Raw genomic sequence first — 19082 nt, forward strand, 5'->3', positions numbered from 1 at the left:
TGCTGTACAAACCAGAAAACCTTACAGAGATCAAAGTTCCCATCACCAGAATACGGGAACTTTTACTGAGAAGTCTGTGCGGGCATCGACCAAACAAAATGTCAATGAGCCTCTGCTGATAAGGGCTAAAGTAGGCAGAAGGATCTGTGAGTCAGTAAATACTGCAAACAGTCATCATAGCAGGTCAGGCAATTACCAGAAGAAGAAAACACCAGTAAGTCCAGCAAATAAAATGTGATCCCCTCATAAGCCATGGACACGAGAGGCAATGGCAGTAGACTAAAGCTGGAGCTCACAGGATATTAACCTTCCTGAATGGAGGGCTGGCGATTGCTGTTGCACCAAATCCAACAAACAACCTGTTTGTACAGCAAAATGCCTATTTCCTTTGTAGAAAGGAAAATAGTGTTTGAGTAGTAAAGCTACTGTGAGAACCAAGGAAGCAAAGTCAATGAGCCAAAACATGAGGGAACAGTGGCAAACTGAAACAATAAACAGAAGAGTTATGAAAGACCAAAAACATAAACTAAAGCAGCAGGAGAAAGGCTGTAATGATTTCTGAGGGCATGGTTTTTCATTTCCTTCATGGTTAATGGTAAGACTTCATTGACCCCTGCTGAAGGAGGATCAGGCTTCTTAAGATGGAAACAAAAACGGCTGAAAAGGGACAAAAAGTAGAACAAGCAGTGAAAGGATTCAGCATGAAAAAAGAGCTGATAAGGAACTCTAATTCTGCCACCATTATAGGTAGAATTTCTGCCTATGTTGGAATGGAGATTTCAATTTGCTGTTATTTACTGAAAAATAATAATTTAACAAGTAGTCACCACAGTGATTTCTCTCATAAAGAACAAAACATCCAACTCATTCTCACAGTAAGAACAGTTCTTAAGCCACAACACAAGGTCTGCAGTCTGAAGGTACACCGCTCGTTCTCACTCCTCTGAAGTGTTTATGAAACACAAACAACTCCTCAGGACGTAGTGCATAAAGGTGGTCCTAAGGAAATAGACACTATAATATAACACTGGTATTTGCTGGCACTAAGCTTAACTTCTGAAGTTATCTGCATCTGGAAAAATAAATGTCTTCTGCTTTATGAAAAATGAGTATATATAATGGGTAACAATAAATAGATAGTCAAACTAAGATTTCTGGAAATAACCCAGACACTCTATTTTAATTATTCAAAATCTTTGTTTGATGAGACCTGACAAAGTAATAGCATAGTTTACTGGGACAAAAGCAGTATTCTAAAATCAGAATTAAGCTTGTAACCTAGCTACTGTTCTGCTTTTCCCAACAAAACCCCAATGCACGAGTCAGTCTTTTTCATCAAATATTCAGCACGTGTCTTTCAAAATGCATATTAGCTTAACAAGGATACTATGTTATGAGCCATATCCAACATGTGCTTGCAAACAACAGCTTTTATCAACATTGATTACTTTCTTGATTGAATTACAAAATCAATAGAGGGAAGTGAGGTAGTAGATTTAATATATTTAAATTTATAATATATTTCTATTTAATTTTTAGAAAGCCCTTTATAAAGTACTTCAGCATGTATTACAAATAAAATGACCTAAAGTGGCTAGCATGAAAAGATTCTGACAGATTAAAGTCATAAGTGAGGGTTATCAATGTGTGTAAATGCATCAGAATAGCGTAAGAGGTTAGCCAGGAGAAGACTACATTTACTAATAAAACTATTATAAATAAATTTAAATATTACAAGTTAATAGTCTCAAGAAAAAAATTCAAAAATGTGCATGTCAGAAAAAGGAGAAATCTGTGAAGACAGGCATTTGGCAAGACAGTAGCAATTCAAACATAAATACTTAGTGTAATACAGGGATAAAATAAACAGGTACATACTGCTCAATTGCTGTTCAAACTCAGTACTAAATAGATGTAGAAAGGGAAGAAATGCCCCAGAAAAAGATATCTAAATGTGATCAAAGGCTCAAAAAGAAAAAAGCTGCTGTGTAATGCTAGCTGAAATGTTCAGGAAAAAAACCTGAAACATAAATCCAGAGTAGAACTTAAAAAAATAAAAAAAAAAAAAAAAAAAAAAAGAAAGAGAATGTTTCTTATATGAATTTCTCCCAACCCTACAGTTACCTTCATAAAATCTGAGGTATTTCCAGAGGAAAAATAAGTATGGGTAAGGAGCTAGAGTAGCTTGAGGACAGAGGCTAACCACACAGATATCACATACATTTTGGCTACCTGAAACTAACAATGGACCCCCAAGATCACATATTGCTTTCCCAGGCTTCCGCAGGGAACAGGCTGGAATTATTTGCAGATGTTGGGTCTGGAACACTGCAGGCTACAACACGGCAGCGTCTCTCCTTGGGCAGCGACCCTGGCACACCTGGTCACGGGCGGCACAGCCGCTGCCGAAGTTACCAGGGTTTCTCCTCTCGCTCCTGACAATGCAGCTAATGGCCTGAAGAGTGGTGCAAGCACTTGAGGCAGAAGCTGTGTATTTCATGCTCTCTGACTGAGGAAGAAATTGAACTCAGACCCTAATTTGTGAGCTGCAGAATTCTAGAACCTGACAGAAAAAGTGAACAACGTTGTTATTTTCTCCTTTAACGTAAAGAAAGGAAGACTGCAGAAAGAGTCAGCCTGTTCTGTAGACATGCTTTTGGCTTGCTGCAAAGAAACCTCTTAGGTTAAGTCTTGGAGTAGATTCAAGCAAAGGAATGTCTGCTGCTAAGGCTCCAGGTGTACTTAGAAGGAAAATAAGTAATAAAATGACTACATAGATGTCATTTGGCCTGAGCACCCATAGACGCACAAGCCTAGGTGCTTAGGGATTTTAAGATAGAATAGGGAGCTGCTTATCAAATTTAGGCTTCCCAAAGGTTAAATAGTGGCTGAACGAATTTAGATAATTTGTATCTACCCAGCTGTTGTCTTAGGTGTCTAAATCCTTTCCTGGATCTGGCCCAGGAGAGAGCAGAGTGTTGTGCAGTTAAGTGCTCTGCTTTTATGGAAAATCAATGCCGACCTCCCATATTTTCATTTAGAAGATCCTCCCCCAGTGTTTGTATAGCTTGCCATTATACAACTAATTGGACACATTACAAATGCTTGAAGATATCTAAGGGCGTTAAGGAGAAAAATGCAATTTAGTCTAGTACAAAAGAGTATGAAAATCAGAAGAAAATTCATGTCTGTAGGAATTATTTGAAAGTGGACTGTATTCAGGTGAGGAACTGTCTCCTGACTAAAATGGCAGAAGCTTCGGCATTTCCATTATCTAAAATGAGAATAAACATGGCACAGGTAAGTAGAAGAAACATGGTATTGATGGGCAGGCTGATGCAGTGTGTCATCTCTTCCTCTAATTGATGTCAATCTATGAAATCAGCTCTGTTTTGAATATATGATTTTGGAGCAATTGGTGATTATCAGAGAAGCCTGTGGGAGCATGACCTGACATGGGGCTGCTGTTTGCTTGCCAACGACTTCTGAACTATCAGGTTTTACTCATTTGATTCAGGATGATAAATCCTGCCTAGGACCTTCTGAAGTTAATATTTTTCTCAGAAGTAAATAGAATAATGAACATAGAATTACATGAGGAAACGACATTTTGTAGAACAGTGATAAAGCTTACTGGACAATCAATAGCACAGATGCTTTAAAAGGGAACATCCATTATCCTGCCTGTAAGATCCAAGGGAGAGGAAATGTGGAGTTCCAGTGTTCTTCAGAAGCATTTCTTCATACCTTGGGAAGGTTTTACAGTGCTGCAGGTTGACCCCAGGCACCGAACTGTCCTTTGTTCACAAGTTTGCATTACACAGCTCAGGAACCTCTGTCCTTTCCACAGGGCCAGTGCTTTGTCCCATGGAACACAAATCACTGAGGTCTAGTTCACTGTGGAATTTCATTTCCCTTATTTCTTTGTGGGATGAAGGAGCAGAAGGACTTCTGGATTGGGGGTCCTGACTCTAGAAAACAGATGTAACAATTAAACACAGGACAGAAAAATTGTCATGCAGACAGGGAAAGTTACTCACCTCTGGAGGTACATACTCTTTTCTTCAGGGTAACTTATTCAAATTAAGAAAGTTATCCTACAGCCACTTTGCTGGACGAAGTGAATTTTAGAATACATTCATATATTTAGGTACAAATACCAACAATAATGTAGGGGAAAACAATGGGCAGGTGTTACATACAAGGCTGACTGACCTGTTTCACTCACAATATTTCCCTAATTAATAACAATCTTATGAAAAAGAGAAAAGGTTCTAGAAGTTATTGATGTTATTAAGACTTCCTTTCTTCTCTTTTTTCCTGTATTTTCTTCAGTACATTTTACATATTTTTAAAATGTTTGCTTACTGAAATCTTATCTTTTTACTGAAATGCGTGGCTTTTCATTAAACAAAAATTAAAAATGTGGAATTGATATGGATAAAACAGAAAACAGAAGGAAAAATGGGAAATGGGTCAATCTTGAACTCCATGAAAAGCAAAGAGCTTTAAAATGTCAGAACACCAGATGCATTTTGACAGGTAAATGCAGTTAACTGTATCAGTAGTGAAAAGTTCATTGCATAGACTTCCAAAAAGATAAGCAAATAAAAGAAACATAAAGCTATTTTTCACTTAACTTCTCCTTTTTTTTAAGACAAACTTACCTTTTTTTGGACCCTGGCTTGGTCTTTTTGAATGCTTGGAGATGGGCAAGCTGTAATCAGTTTGCATTTCAGATGTAGAGTTCACTGTGACACCGATAATAAAATATTTAAATGAAAATTACTTCTTTTTCCAAGAGATCTTAGAAATGTGGTGAATACAAGTCTACACAGGAGTGTTTCAAAGTTTCTATTTATTCTCATCACAGCAAAGGCTTTAAAAAACATTGAATAATAATAGTCCAAAATGTTGATTCTCTGACCTTGTATAACTATTATATCAGTAGCTTATTAAGCAGTATAAAGGATGGTATTTCCTTTGTCACAGCTGCTAAAAGACATCAGAATCACTTCACGAAGGCAATACATATCACTTTCAGACAGGGAGTATTTCACTTGAAAGATGCTATATTAATTTTCCAGGTAATTACCAAGCTTTTAGAAAAAGAAAAATAAAATCAATCTCTAGGATTTGCATAGACCCTTTAACTGTGATATCTGAATGCCTCCTTATTTTTTAAATACATATTTTTTACTAATAGGAGAAAGAAACTCACAAAAACATAACTAGCCTTTGGTTTCACTGGCTGTGGACAACCAAATGCCAGTCTGTCAAATCCAGAGCCAGTGCCTTAAAAGGCCTGAACCCAGCCGCAATACAAATGAGAGGGTGCACAGCAGCACAGCCACCCCCCCACCCCCCTTATTATATATTGCATGTGCTGCATCACAGAAGTTTAGGTGTGGTGGCCACATCTTCTTCACCTATTCCATTCCATCTTTCATCTAAAGGCAGAGTCTTCTCCTTAGAAGAGCATTTGACACAGAGGTGACTGGCAGACTACACTGTAATACATGCCTGTTTCTTGACCTCATCACATTTCTTCTTCACTATTAATGGGAGGAAGACTGAGGCCTGTGCCTACAAACAGTGCTGTTTTCTGCTCTGCCATTAAGGAATAAAGATTTCTCAACAAAACATTAGATGGGTAAATGCCTGGTATAGCCGACTTTTCGTTATCCCTCCTTCATTCTTGAAACGCAATAAAAAAGAGCAAGATGGACATGAGGCACCAGAGCATCTATGGCTGCAGAAGCTGTCTCAGATGCTCTTGTGCTCAGACAGCTGGTGCAGTTGGAGTTAAAAGTCCCAAGGGAATGAGAACATAAACTTCCACCTGGAGAACAGTCTATCTCTTGTCATCATAAGCACATGACATGTCCATACTTCTTTGTTGCTGAATAAATGTGTTTCCTGATGAGTTTTGAATATATTACATAAATTTGTGTGAATTCTGCCAATTCTTAGGGCTTTGTGTTCACTGTATCATTGCACATCTTATGACAGATGTAAGATTGTGTGTAAAATACACATTATCTGAACTAATGTCCTCTAAAGAAAGAGTCAAGAAAAAACACCCACAGGATTCTTTGGATTAGAAACCAAATATTTTGGGGGTTATATATACACTTGTTTTTATTTATTTTTTTTTCATGGCTATACATAGTTTATTCTATGTTAGTGATAACCAAGACCTTTGAAAGATTATTCATTATCTGTCAGAGCTAGTTAAATAAAAATGTCCATTAATATAATCCGTAATTATATCTCCCACCAATCACTGGGTAAACTATTCGTAATTTCCCCTGTTCCATAAACTTGCTGTACATAATAATCATCAAATAAAAAAGGAATCAAGATCTTTTTCTAACAATCTCAGCTAAATTATCCACAAATATTTGTTTAATTAACCAACTTGACTACCTGTCATGTCTCCAAGCAGATGTTAAGAATTCCCCTGTCTCCTTTCCTAAGCAAATTAATATCTAGTTACACAATTTTTTTCTATGTGCCACAGTTAAATGATTTTAATCTCATTTTCTTACCTGAGGTCAGGTAGTGGTTCAGAGCAGGTGACCTGCAGTCACATTTCTTTATTCTTATCCAAATAAACTTGCTCCAACCAGGAACAAAGAATTATTCTTGCGCTTCCCTTAGTTCCTTTCTAGCTTAATTCCCATTAAAAATACCACCTGTAAACATATCTTGCAAGGCAAAAACAGCCAGACACCTGATCTGTTTAACTACTTTGCCTGATGAGTTATTCACTTTCTCTGCTGAAAGGTGATTAGTAGGTGTTTTCCAGCTTGCTGTATTGTTATCTTATATGCAGCTCTTTAAAGAGAACATCCTAAACTGTTTTCAAACCTAAGACAATCAAGGCTAGGTCAAGTTAGCTCAGGATATTCTGTGTTGTATTTCCAACTTCTAATGCAGGTAGCACCTCTTTGTTGTATTGGTGTAATAAAGACAGAAAGACTTCATCCTTTCCTGTAAATACATGGGCATTTTTATTCCTTTTATAATAATACAAACCCTTCTTCTCTGAGGAACTGGGGGAATAAACAAGGGTTTCTAGTTCTAAGCAGAACCAACTAGCTTACCCCAAGGAGATACTCAGGGAGTCAGGGAAACAGGACAGGCGATGAGGCTTTTCCTGGTCTTGTACCCTCCGCTGGGCTGGTAATAGCAGGGCTCCCCAGTGTCTTACATTTCTTCAGTAGCGTGGTTGGTTTAAGTGTACATAACCTGGCATTCCTGCTGAAAGAGAAAGTTTTGTCCTCCACCACCTCTGTTTTCTAGGTTGATTTCAACCTGGACTGTAAGAACATCAACACTTGTGCTGGCATACGGGAGTAGGCGGCACAGGAGCAAAACAAGGAGACAGAGATGGGAAAGGCTCGTTTTTTTGGAAGCAAATATACTTAGTGCCAGCTTCTGAAGATGTTAAAGTCAGCACGCCAAGGTAGTGGTGCCCTGGAATCATTTCTTAGAGCTACGACATAAAACTGTCATCAAACTCAAGGATTAAGCTTTGTTTGAGAATGAAATATTTATACGGATTTAATGAAGGAAGAGACAGTTAAGTACTCTTCGATGGTTCCCAAATCTGATGACTTTCAAGTCTGAAATTGCTTTGCCTTAATCCAAAACTGGATATTATGAAGACACTGTTCTAATGATCTGACTGGAATCACTCATGTCGCAGTGTCAACAGAGAGATTTCCACCTTCTGATGCTTCATATGGCAGGTGTATGCCTATGTATCTTAGGCCACCAACTTGTTTCAGTCTCTTTGTGAAAGTCAATGTCAGCTTTCATGTGGCCACATTTCCAAAGTTTTATTTTTTAGTAAGGATTAAAAAACTGGGCCAGGTACATGAATAATACAAACTGGCACAGCCCTGTTCAAATTAGTGCACCCGTGATCTTTTATTCCAGACAAGAACACTCTTTATAAAATTATTCTTTAAGTATCTTGTGAAGTTTAGGGATTTAAAGTAGTAAGAAATGGATTTTCTGTCAAATTGGGTTGCCATAGAAGAAAGAAAAGCACGAATAATGATTATAATCCCTTTAAATTCCTAACTGGTCACGGTTTTCAATTGATTGTTATGGTCTTGGAGATTCCAGAGGTATCAGACACCACTGACTAACACAGAATTGCTTAGAACTTATGCCAGACTGATTCAAAAAGTCCCTTAATTTGTTTACCTGCCCATGTTCATAATGTTCTGTCTCGCAATTTTATTCTTTTTCCCCTTATTCTTTTCACATAGCCAGGGAATTCCCATTTTGCCTATTTTCATCCAGTGTTTCTAAGCTTCCATTGTGTGAAATACTCTGACTGCACAGTTTGACTTTCACTTACTCAACAGCCACAATTCATTTCATGATCAAAGTTCAGGTCTATTTATTTTGCCTATATGTTTTAATCTCATGCTAGCTAATATTTAACTCTACAGGTCAGATAAAACTTTCCTGTTTAATGTTGTGTCACTATGAGAAATTCAGATGATAATTAGGGAACATGTATTTATAAGGAGCATCTTGTTTGTATTCTGCTATTTACTATAGTATTTTCATTGTAGTTAGCATGATTGTGAACTCTTAATGCTCTTATTGAAAATTGAGTATTTGATCCATTTCTTTAAGACTGTTCATAGAATGAAATGTGATCAATGCCATAGAATAGCATTTTCATAGGCCCAAACGTTTGCACTTTATACATAGCGATGTATAATAATATCTTACAAATAATTTTCAAGTTCTTACCTACTTAAACACCAAATGATTTGTCTATTCAGAAATGAAGAAAAAAAATGGAGCAGAAATTATTTTTCAATTTGCTCTACACTGATATGAACCAAGAACCAAGGCAGTGCAGTACTGACATAAAAACAGAAGAAATCTGGGTCATACTTAAATACCTGGTGACAAATACCTGAAAGTTTTAACTTATGCTCGCCCAAGTAAGCGGTACAAATAACGTGGCCAGCCCTATCAGCTTGTTGGGGTTTTTTTCCTTGACAATTTAAATAACGAGAATAATGGCATGAAATCTAAAATATGCAAACCCTACATAGCAGTACTGTTCTTGTTGCTGCTACTTGTTTAGTGAGTCTATTCACAAGCAAGATGAGTATAAAAACTACATTCTTCACATTCGCCATTTACTCATTCCTCTTTATTTCTAATGGCTTTGGTTGGTGGCTGACTGAATTGGCAGTAGCCTTGCTTTTAAGTGCAGATTCTATGTCATTCATTCCGAAATGTTAAATTACCACCACCTAGTTTCTTTTTAGGTTCCTGGGTACATGCCATTTAAGAATGTAAATACCCAGCAGATATGATGTAGACATGCAAGGATTTTAGTCAACACACTTTTCGGGATTCCCTTCACATTAGCAAGGACAGCACAGGCAACTGCCAGCTCCAGCTGTTTAGATCTTTCAAAATCTGTAATACATGCAGGAAAAATATGTTTCTCTCAAACTAAACATTTTGTATTAGAGCTTTCTTACCTAGACTTGCACAGCACATTTATTTCCCTGGGTCATTTTCCATTTCACAGTAAATAGATCATACCAACAGCATAGCAATCTGATAGCAGCTTTCCCCTCCATCAATAATATTTCTATTTAAAGATGAGGATTCAAAATCCATGTTGCAGGTACGTGCTCTCTCTTCTCAGGGGAGTCAGTGTACCTGGACATAACTCACCGCCTCTGTTGCTCTAGTGAGGCTGAGTCTAAAATTCAAGGAAAACTTGGTACTAAGTCTTTTAAACTAAATCTCTACTGCTCTGCATGTGTGGCTCCAAAGGTGCACTTAAATCCTGCTCTACTGTCTGACCACTATCGTAAAATACACTGGAGTGCAATTTAATTTCCCTGATAAAACTTCATACTGTTTCCTGACATTCTTGATTGATTGATTTAAATTATGCAGCCTTTACATTATTTTAAGATATTAGAGATTATATTTTAGTATTGTAAAATACTGTATTTAGGTTTCAGAGCTGCAAAGATTTATGCACATACTGCAGTTCAAGTTGTGGTTTAAATCCAGGTTATTTAAAGTTAAATTTGGGTATGGGAAGTTGTAGGACTTGGTGAGAACTTGTAGTGTAATCTACATGAAATATCTGTGAGTAACACTTAAAAATGAACAGTTTATTTTAATATAGAAAACTGAAAAAAAATCAGCAAAGGGATGAATCGATGCAGCTGCTAGGCATTCGTAACCAGCAGAAACCCCTATAAATCAGTTATGACCTAAAGTAGTAAGACAGAGCAGGAGAATATTTATGTTGCTTCCCATCTTCTTCTGTTCTGCAAATAAAGAGGAATCACCAGCTTCTATCACTTCTCAAACTAGAACTATTATTTCAGAAAGAACAGGTATATATTGAGAAGACTGTAACTAAACTTGGCCGAACAGTTACACCACAGTATAGTATATGCAAGTATTATGCATTTATATAAACAAATATATTAGAGCGTGTAGTATAGACAGTAGATGCATGTGTATATATATATATATGCACACACATGTATATATAATGTGAACTGGAGCTCATAAGCTGTCCCTGAGATAGGTTATTTTGTCAGTGGGACACATTAGGGACTGTTGACTTAGGCAAAGGTTTGGATGGGAGACAGATGCCTTTACTGTGGCCAGTACATGCTTAGCATGTGGCTGTGCAAAAGGTGAGGAAAAAAGATACAAAGCTGTCCAAGCTCAAATGAATAGCCTGTCCGAGCCATGATCCATGCCCTTCAGTAGCTGCTGTGGGCCTTCATGGATGATTTCTGAAGAACACAGCCTAGAGTAATCTCATTCTTGTAGATTACTTGTTCCTGTGCTCATAATTATAGGTATTCTGTAATCCAAGGTTTAATTACTGTGTAACTTGGATGGGTTTTGTTTTTATAATGTACTTAACTTGGAAGTAAATACAAATATAATAGTGACGTTGTGATTGTGAGGACACTGAATTAACCATGTGATTTTATGTCCAAAAGTAGGCAGAATTTACATGGAAAATACTGTCCTTGAGGCAGACATCTGTATCTAAATATAACCTTCAATGTTTGAGCTATGAAGGTAGAGGGCTGAGGCTGCTATTAATAAACTGCTATATGTTTCATGTAATTGTGAAAGAAAATACCACAACAGCAACAGGTTGAATATGTAGGTAACTGATAAGAAAAAAATTAATCAAAACAGAACCTTCAGGTCTTATTCAGCATTTTTGTCAGCCTCTCACTGCCACTTCTGATACTTTGGTTCTTTTACTTTTTCCTCCACCTCGTTTTAAAGAGAGAAATAGAATTCCCTTGGAACAGATAATGATTTTATTACACTTACTCAGCACCTAACAAATAGGTATCCAAACATTGCTACCAAGATCCTCGGTAAAACTGGCTTGTGCTCTACTAAAAGGCAAAGTTTTTAGAAACAGGGCTAGATGTCAGAAATCTTACTTTTTGTAAACCCAGATGCCTAATAACTGCTGTAAGCTAAAAAAAAAAAAGCATTTGTGTATCTTTTTATTAATTTGGGTATGTATAATCCAGTTAATCTCTAATCCCACAGCATCTTTTCATTTCAACAGAGAATCAGGCAGCAATTGCTCCCCTTTATGACCCTAACTCTGTACTATATGGCAGTATTGACTTCAGTGGAATTACTCTTAATTCACAGAGCTCTCTAGAGAGAAAGAGTATAATCAGGTCCCTTACAAATTACTAGAAGTGGGAGAGTAATGTGAGCTTTAAAATTGCTGATTTGCTCTATTTAAATGTTTTAATAGCAGTAGGTGCAGGGAAGTCTATTGTCATGTGCTGCTTATGTTTTAGGCATTATTCTGCTTAAAGCATATTGGCTGAGGATTTTCTTAGTAGGGAAATAGAAGTTGCATTAATATATATAAAAAAGCAGGATAGTGTTTAGAAAAAAGAATGAGAATAAAAGAACTCCCTCCTAAAAATAAACAGTCTGCAAAAGGCTACATGAGCACAAGCTAGGCAAAAAGTGGAGTGGTGCTTGTTCGAATCCGACTGACCTATCAAATCCATGGGAAGAGAGGAAGAAGGGGGATATTTATCCATGGGAAATTAAGAGTTCTGGAGAGATTTATAAGAGGTTAAGAACCCCTAAGAAAAGTATATATCTTTCCTCTCTTTTTATGAAACTCCAGCCCTATAATTATCTTTTGTTTTACTGTATCAGTCTCACAATAATTTAGCTAATAGAAACAAAGGGGGGAAAAAATCAATCATTACAGACTGAATCTTTTGATATCTCTCAAAATTTCCTACCATTGAAGAACATCCTAAAACTACATATCTGGATCCCAGCTATTCCATCATGTAAATGTAAAATGTGATTTACATAGGAAATAGAAACTATAGAGGGGCATTATATAGCATAGAGAATAAAAAGGCAAAATAAATTGGCTAGTAGTGTTAAAGACAGCAGACATTAAAAATGTCTTTTAATCACTAAACACAGAAGTGATGCCCAATTCTTTATTTATCCAGACATACAAAAGATCTAAAACTAAATAAGAAATAAAATGTAATTAATGACAAAACTGATCATATATAATGCTATACAGTTTTTTTAAAATTCAATATACTTTTAGGCAGAAATAATAATTATTATTTTCTCCCCTAATCTAACTTCTTCTTTTCCTTTTATGTTCTCAAATAATGTATTTCAGTTTGAACCAGATGTGTTGTTTGGCAGTGATTGTCATATATTATTATAATACTACCATCCTTCCCGAGGTATTTTTGCATAGGAAAAGCAGATGGTGTTATAGCCAGGGCTCCACTATCAGATTATCATATCCCATGATCCGTACAAGTGTGAACTATTTCAGAAGGATTTCAATGCTGTATACGTGCTTAGATTCATAAATTGATAAAGGTTCCCACGACCCACAGCTGTCCACTTTCTTGTGGGGTAAAAAAACTTGTAGTTTTTTTGGCTAAGAAGGTATGTTCTGCTAACTGTTATTAATTGGCTTGTCTGAAATTCACCCAGGAATGTGTGCATTCCAGCAGCAGCAGCTGTAAGCCTATCAATATTAATATAAAACAGAATATTGATAATTCTGTCTTCCTTTTTCACTTTCAGGGGTTCTTTCTGGCAGTAAAATGTCCATTACAAAACCAACAGGAAAGACCATAACATACAAAACACACTCCTGATGTTAATCAGGCCTAAAGCAAGTGACAAAAATGACACATCACAGAAAGTGCTGGATGACAGAGGCTGGATCTTAACTTAGTTCCTGAGAACGGATAGGAATAAATTGTTCCTTTATGACTATTTAGTCCTTTAAACATGACTATTCTAAAGTATTATGAAGTACACGCTTTGGCTACCACACGTCCACACACCCAACTCTTGAGCATTGGCTGGTGCATCCACCTTCACTGCCCAGCATAGCAACTGAACTAGAAATAAGTCAGTTTATGAACTAATTAACTCATCAAGAGCAACATTGCAATTTTTTTTTACTCTGAGATTAAGGAAGGCCAATTAAAACTATAGAAGGCAGACAGTGCTCAATTGATGCAGGTAATAATATCTACCTAACACTTTCCATCTACATGGTGATTCTACTACTCCCTACAAAATTATATTTCACATAAAAAATTAAAACAAATTCGAATCAAACTCCTTCTGCCTTTATCTCTATAGCAGTTATTCAAACTACCTTGCTCACATGACTACTGGAAAGGAAAATGGGTCAGTGCTGAGAATAGAGAGACCCAATAAAAAGAAAGAGGGAATTCTGTTAACCAAGGAATGATGTCACAAGCTTCCACTTGTGAGAAGGATCAGTGAAGTTCCTGTGTTATGCTAGCACAAGGGAGCTATACAGGAAATAAAAGTCTTATCCCTGAATGTAAGGAAAGAATTATAGGACTGGAAATACTTTATGGCAGGTTAACAAATAACACTGTAAAACACACAACTCTCATTAGTAAAAACCAATGCTGACGCAAAGGAGCTCTGAGATCCAGGAGAAATGAGGCTTCTGCCTAGATAGTTAAGAAAGAAGTACAAAGGGTACAATCAAAGGCTGCGGTTTTATATTTAATGTTTAGTCTGAAAAGGTTTCAGATATCACAGACAAAGTGTTGTGCTAGCATATACACGTATGACAGCCTTTTAATACGTCAATCAATAATGTATCACTTATGGAACATCTCAAGCCTCAGGAACTATGTTCATACAATTGGTAACTTGGTAGAAATGGATCCATGTGCTCCAGGGAGCCATACGAGGCCAGCATGTAGATATTATAGGCAGAAAACAGAAGTAGCAGAATTTGTACTTCGTCTGCACATTCTGGACAGTCAGAAATCAAGTCTCGGTATATCCAAAAATATCAAACATACCATTATAGAATCATATGATAATACAGTTGTGAGCAACCTCAGGAGGTATCTGGTGTAGCTTCCTGCCCAAAGCAGTGTCAGCGATGAGGAATGAGACCAGGTTGCTTAGGGCTTGATCCAGTTCAGTCTTGAGAACTTCCACAGGAGACTGCACAGCTTCTTTCAGCCATCATCATGTCTATAGGGAATTAGCAGAGAAATGACTACTGCAGCACCAAATGGGATTATATTTTTGTCCTAAACTGAAGATGTATTTGGCACCCCCTAGCCTCAAAGGATGTATACCCATAGACCGGGACCTTTGACATGGTCTGAAAATTGATGCTCACTTTCAAGTGAATCATAGCAGCTTTGAGTTTTCAGGAGCTAATGCAATGAAGTCATTATTTGAGATGATCACAATTTCTCCCTCAGAAGAGAAATCAACCCTCTCATTTCAAATGTCCACTTCCCAAAATGTCACTATTCCCCAGAATAAAAAACCAAAAACCTTTTAAAAAAACCCCAAACCCCACAGTATTACTAAGAAAAATCCAAAATGCCATTCAGAAATATTTCCTATTAATAGTTAATATAACTTCATTGTTTTGGGGTTTTTTTTCATGTTAAATTGGGACTGAAGAGAAAAACAAGGCCTATTTTTTCAGCAGTAGAGTTTCACTTCTGAATCTGCCCCTGGATCTGCCAGGATGTGGAAGTTCTGGAAGTCTGCGGGCCAGTTTGGATGGGCAGTCATCAGAGTTGCACATTACTGCCTTAATGACACAAGAACAAGGTGGGTTTTTTTTAAATCCCAGATGTGCTCTCTCTCCAGCTATCAACCCAGCACATGAGGAAAATAAGTAAATGAATATTTGTCTAGCTCAAATGGCATAAAAGTTAGTGCATGTTTGCACTGATATTTTTTTCCAAGAACTATGAAATTAGGCTTTCAAAACCACCTGTGAGCAGCCTGATTACCAAGCTAAAGCATAGTTTCTGAGTGACTGCTTTAGGTGCTAAAGAATGTACAGAAGATCTCTTTTAAAAAGCATACCAGAATAGTGGCTATTACACTGTGAAAATAAGAAATATATATATAATAAAAATGATCACCATTATCAACAGAATAAATCTCTGCTGTGATCTAATATGCACCTGTCTTAAATAACAAAGAATGATAAACAGAAAAGATGCAAAATAAAAAAATGTTTAATGATGAGGAAATCTTGCTACTTCTGAATATATCTTTGGGTATAGCACTGATTTTATTACTCCTTACAGCCAAAAATGTTTACTTTTGTCTGAAATTATTATTCATCCTGTCAAACAACTTGCACTGGATGGTAGACAAGAGCAGGAAGAACAAGAAGGGGGAGACTGACAACATATATCTTACTTGTATTGCAATGAAATAGACATAATGGGAGAGATAGGAAATCCAGGAGAGATTATTTAAATAAATTCCCTGTTAGGCAGCAAAAGATCGTTTCACAAAACAACATATGTCATTTGAGTACTCTTTCTGTCATCATAGATTATAAGCAGAACTCTCATTTGCCAAGTACCTGCAGTTCATATTGGCTTCAGCAGGGTTATTGAATACAGTCCTTAGCACTGATGAGAAATCCAGCCATTCATTTGCAGCTGCATCGATATAATTCTGGAGATGCAAGCTTCAGATAGGCACCTGGCTTTGAAAATGTGGCCCATATTACATGTATTTTATCTGCAGAGACAGCAGATCAGTTTATACACTAGCTTTGTGGTGGAAAATGCCGTTTCAGGATATGGGTATCTCTTGAAATGAATTAGCCAAACACCAATTTTTGTAACATAATTAGCCATGATCTCATGCTATGATACTATGAAAGAGAAGTGGGAATACCGAAAGAGGAATATGTGACCTGGATATTTGCAGATTATTGTTGACAGCAATGTGAACAACAGCACTGATAAGTACAGTGTCAGGAATAATTATTCTATAAGATTCTGGACTCTACACAGTTACAGAGAAGTATTATTACTGTGAGAATAATACTGAAAAATTAGATGTGGAAAAATACAGTTGTAGGGGGAAAATATACATGCCAGGTGGAGAAAGCTTCGCCTACAGAACTGAGTGTTGGAATATGCTAATAATAAAATTGTTAATGACTAAGTGAGCGCAGTGTAGAAACTGCAGTTACCTTATTTAGATGAAGTGACTGTGTAAAGTATGTTAACAGAATGCAGAAAGAGCAAAGAAGGTATAGAACACTAAAAATGAAAAAGCATGCTCTGCTTGCCAGAGCTTTCTGATTAACATAGAAACACAATGTACTACTACTAAGATATTTAGGGGGAAAAAAATAAATATCACCTTCATCAAGCCAGTACAGAGCCATTGGCACTAAAGGCTCACACTGTTTTCATGGGTTTTTCTCTTCTGAGCAAAATAGGAATGTTTTTGCTATGCTGCGTTCTGGGACACCATATCCAAATTCTTCAAGGTTACTGCTCTCTGATTGAGGTCTACAAGGTCTTTGGGGATATATAACAATCATTCTGGAATAGTGGAAACATCATTCTCAGGAGACACATAAGCTAGACTAAACATCTGAAACTGTATTTAGAGTTGGTGGAAGTAAATACCACCCCACCCCCCAAACTGTTTGAATTTATATTTAAGTTTGGCTACTAAAGTTTTCTGCAAGTTATAATTTCTGGCGAGTTTCAGTCTTTTCTCTTGCATCCTTTGACCCTGGATTATGAAACTGTCTCTCCACATCTCTTCTGCATATCAGATGGTTAATTTCTAGTCCATTTCCATCTACCTGTTCTCTCTCCTTCTCCGAGGCTGAAAACCACAAATAACTAACCATAACCAGTAGGTAAGAGTCAAGCCGGGAAGACAGAAAGCTGAAATCAATGGGAAACATGGCACAAAGCGTTCAAGGTGGAAGGGAATGAAATTTAACCAAAACTATGAAAGATCAGGCCAAGGAAAGGAAGCAAAGAAAAATCCATATTTATCTATTAAAATAATAATAAAAAAACCCCTGCTAAGATTATTTGTACTACCAGGACACTGGTGCCCAAAAGTAACCACTTTATACACTTCAAACCTGCATTTTATTGATCTTAAAGTGAACCTGTGGTGGGAGAAAATGTATATACAATTACTGATTGAAAATAAATCTAATCGAATTTTCTCCAAAGGAAATAACAGTTCTTGCACTCTCAGGAAAAATGTCTCACATGAACCAAGCTCCTTCAGAGCAGCTGCTGTCCTTTTCGCCCCTACAGCTGTTCAGCAGTGCCTCACTGTCAGTTGCTGCAGGGCAAAGGGAAGGAAAAGAGATGCTCAGACTACCTACTGCTTGCTAAGCTGGAAGCATATGGAAGCGCTATCAGAGCAGGAATTCAGCTCCTATGGCCTGATACAAGGAGAAAGGCCAAGGAATAGAAATAACCTTCTTCGTCTTGTGACCTCTCTGAAGTTAGCCCCACCAGCAGGCAGGTACCATGTCTACAGAGCTGGTTGGGAACAGTGATTGCATTTTGGGAAAGACTGTGATATGGCACATTTTTATTTATTATTGCTTAGAAACAAAACAGTTTAAAATTCTCTGTGAAAGGAAACTTGCCTGCACAGAATTTGCTGGAGCTACACCCTGAAGATCCTAGTTCTGGCTAGCTCAGCTCATGGCTCTCTCTGAGGACACAAGCACTGGAACCCTGCTGCAGTTGAACTAGGAGAAACTTCAGCAAAACCAGAAACCTTGAAACCTCAGGAAGCTCTACACCACTGCTGTACCTTCATTGGCATCAAGATTAGAGCCAGAAATCACCATAAACCTGCTCCAAATACAAGGTGCAGGTTTTTGTTGTTTACTGATAAAGACACATGCAGAATGTGCAGATGTAGAAGAAATCCTAGCTACACAGTTTACTGAAGGGAGAAGCTAAGAAAAGGAATGAACTTCACCTGACAGATGGCAGTCCTATCACTTAATGTTTGAACACGCTGTGGAGAAGGCAGTGGGAACTTCGGTACAAAGAGAGTTAGTTTTAGAATTACATGGATCTAGTTAAAAAAATAACTTACATGTAATAATTTACTTTGTTTTTATGCTCTAGCAATGAATTTACTCCTTTTTCCAGCTCACTCCATATTTGTTAGGCATATGCTTCTGAAGAGACCAAATTTAAGACATGTGATTCAGTCATAATAGCTCTTGCATGAACTATTATTCTAAAATATCATCACTGAATTTTTTTTATGATGGAAGACGGATTACAGAGAATGCATATATTTATCTTCAATTACATTTCCGGCGTTACAGGATTACTCACAAATATATGGAGCAGGGTGCTGCTTTTGTATATACCGTAAAAGTCCTTCTATACATAGTATGAGGAAAAGAATTAATTAATAGGAGTATGTTTCATGTCTTGCCTAATTATAATCAACGTTCTTTCTGGAACGATGGCTGCCAGAATGACGGACATAGCACTGCAGTTTAGCTAGAAAAACTTCACGAGGCGCAGCACATGCTGGGGTCATTTCTGTCACTCTTAATTGGCCAGAGGGGGTCAGCACAGAGTAGTCTGAGCACCCATTACTGGCCGAGAACCCAGGGAAAAAAGATGTGCATCTAAATAATGTAAACCCCCAAAGCAAGAGCCCAC

This window comes from Falco peregrinus, chromosome 8 (genome assembly GCF_023634155.1).
Source record: "Falco peregrinus isolate bFalPer1 chromosome 8, bFalPer1.pri, whole genome shotgun sequence".
Classification (NCBI taxonomy): Eukaryota; Metazoa; Chordata; class Aves; order Falconiformes; family Falconidae; genus Falco; species Falco peregrinus.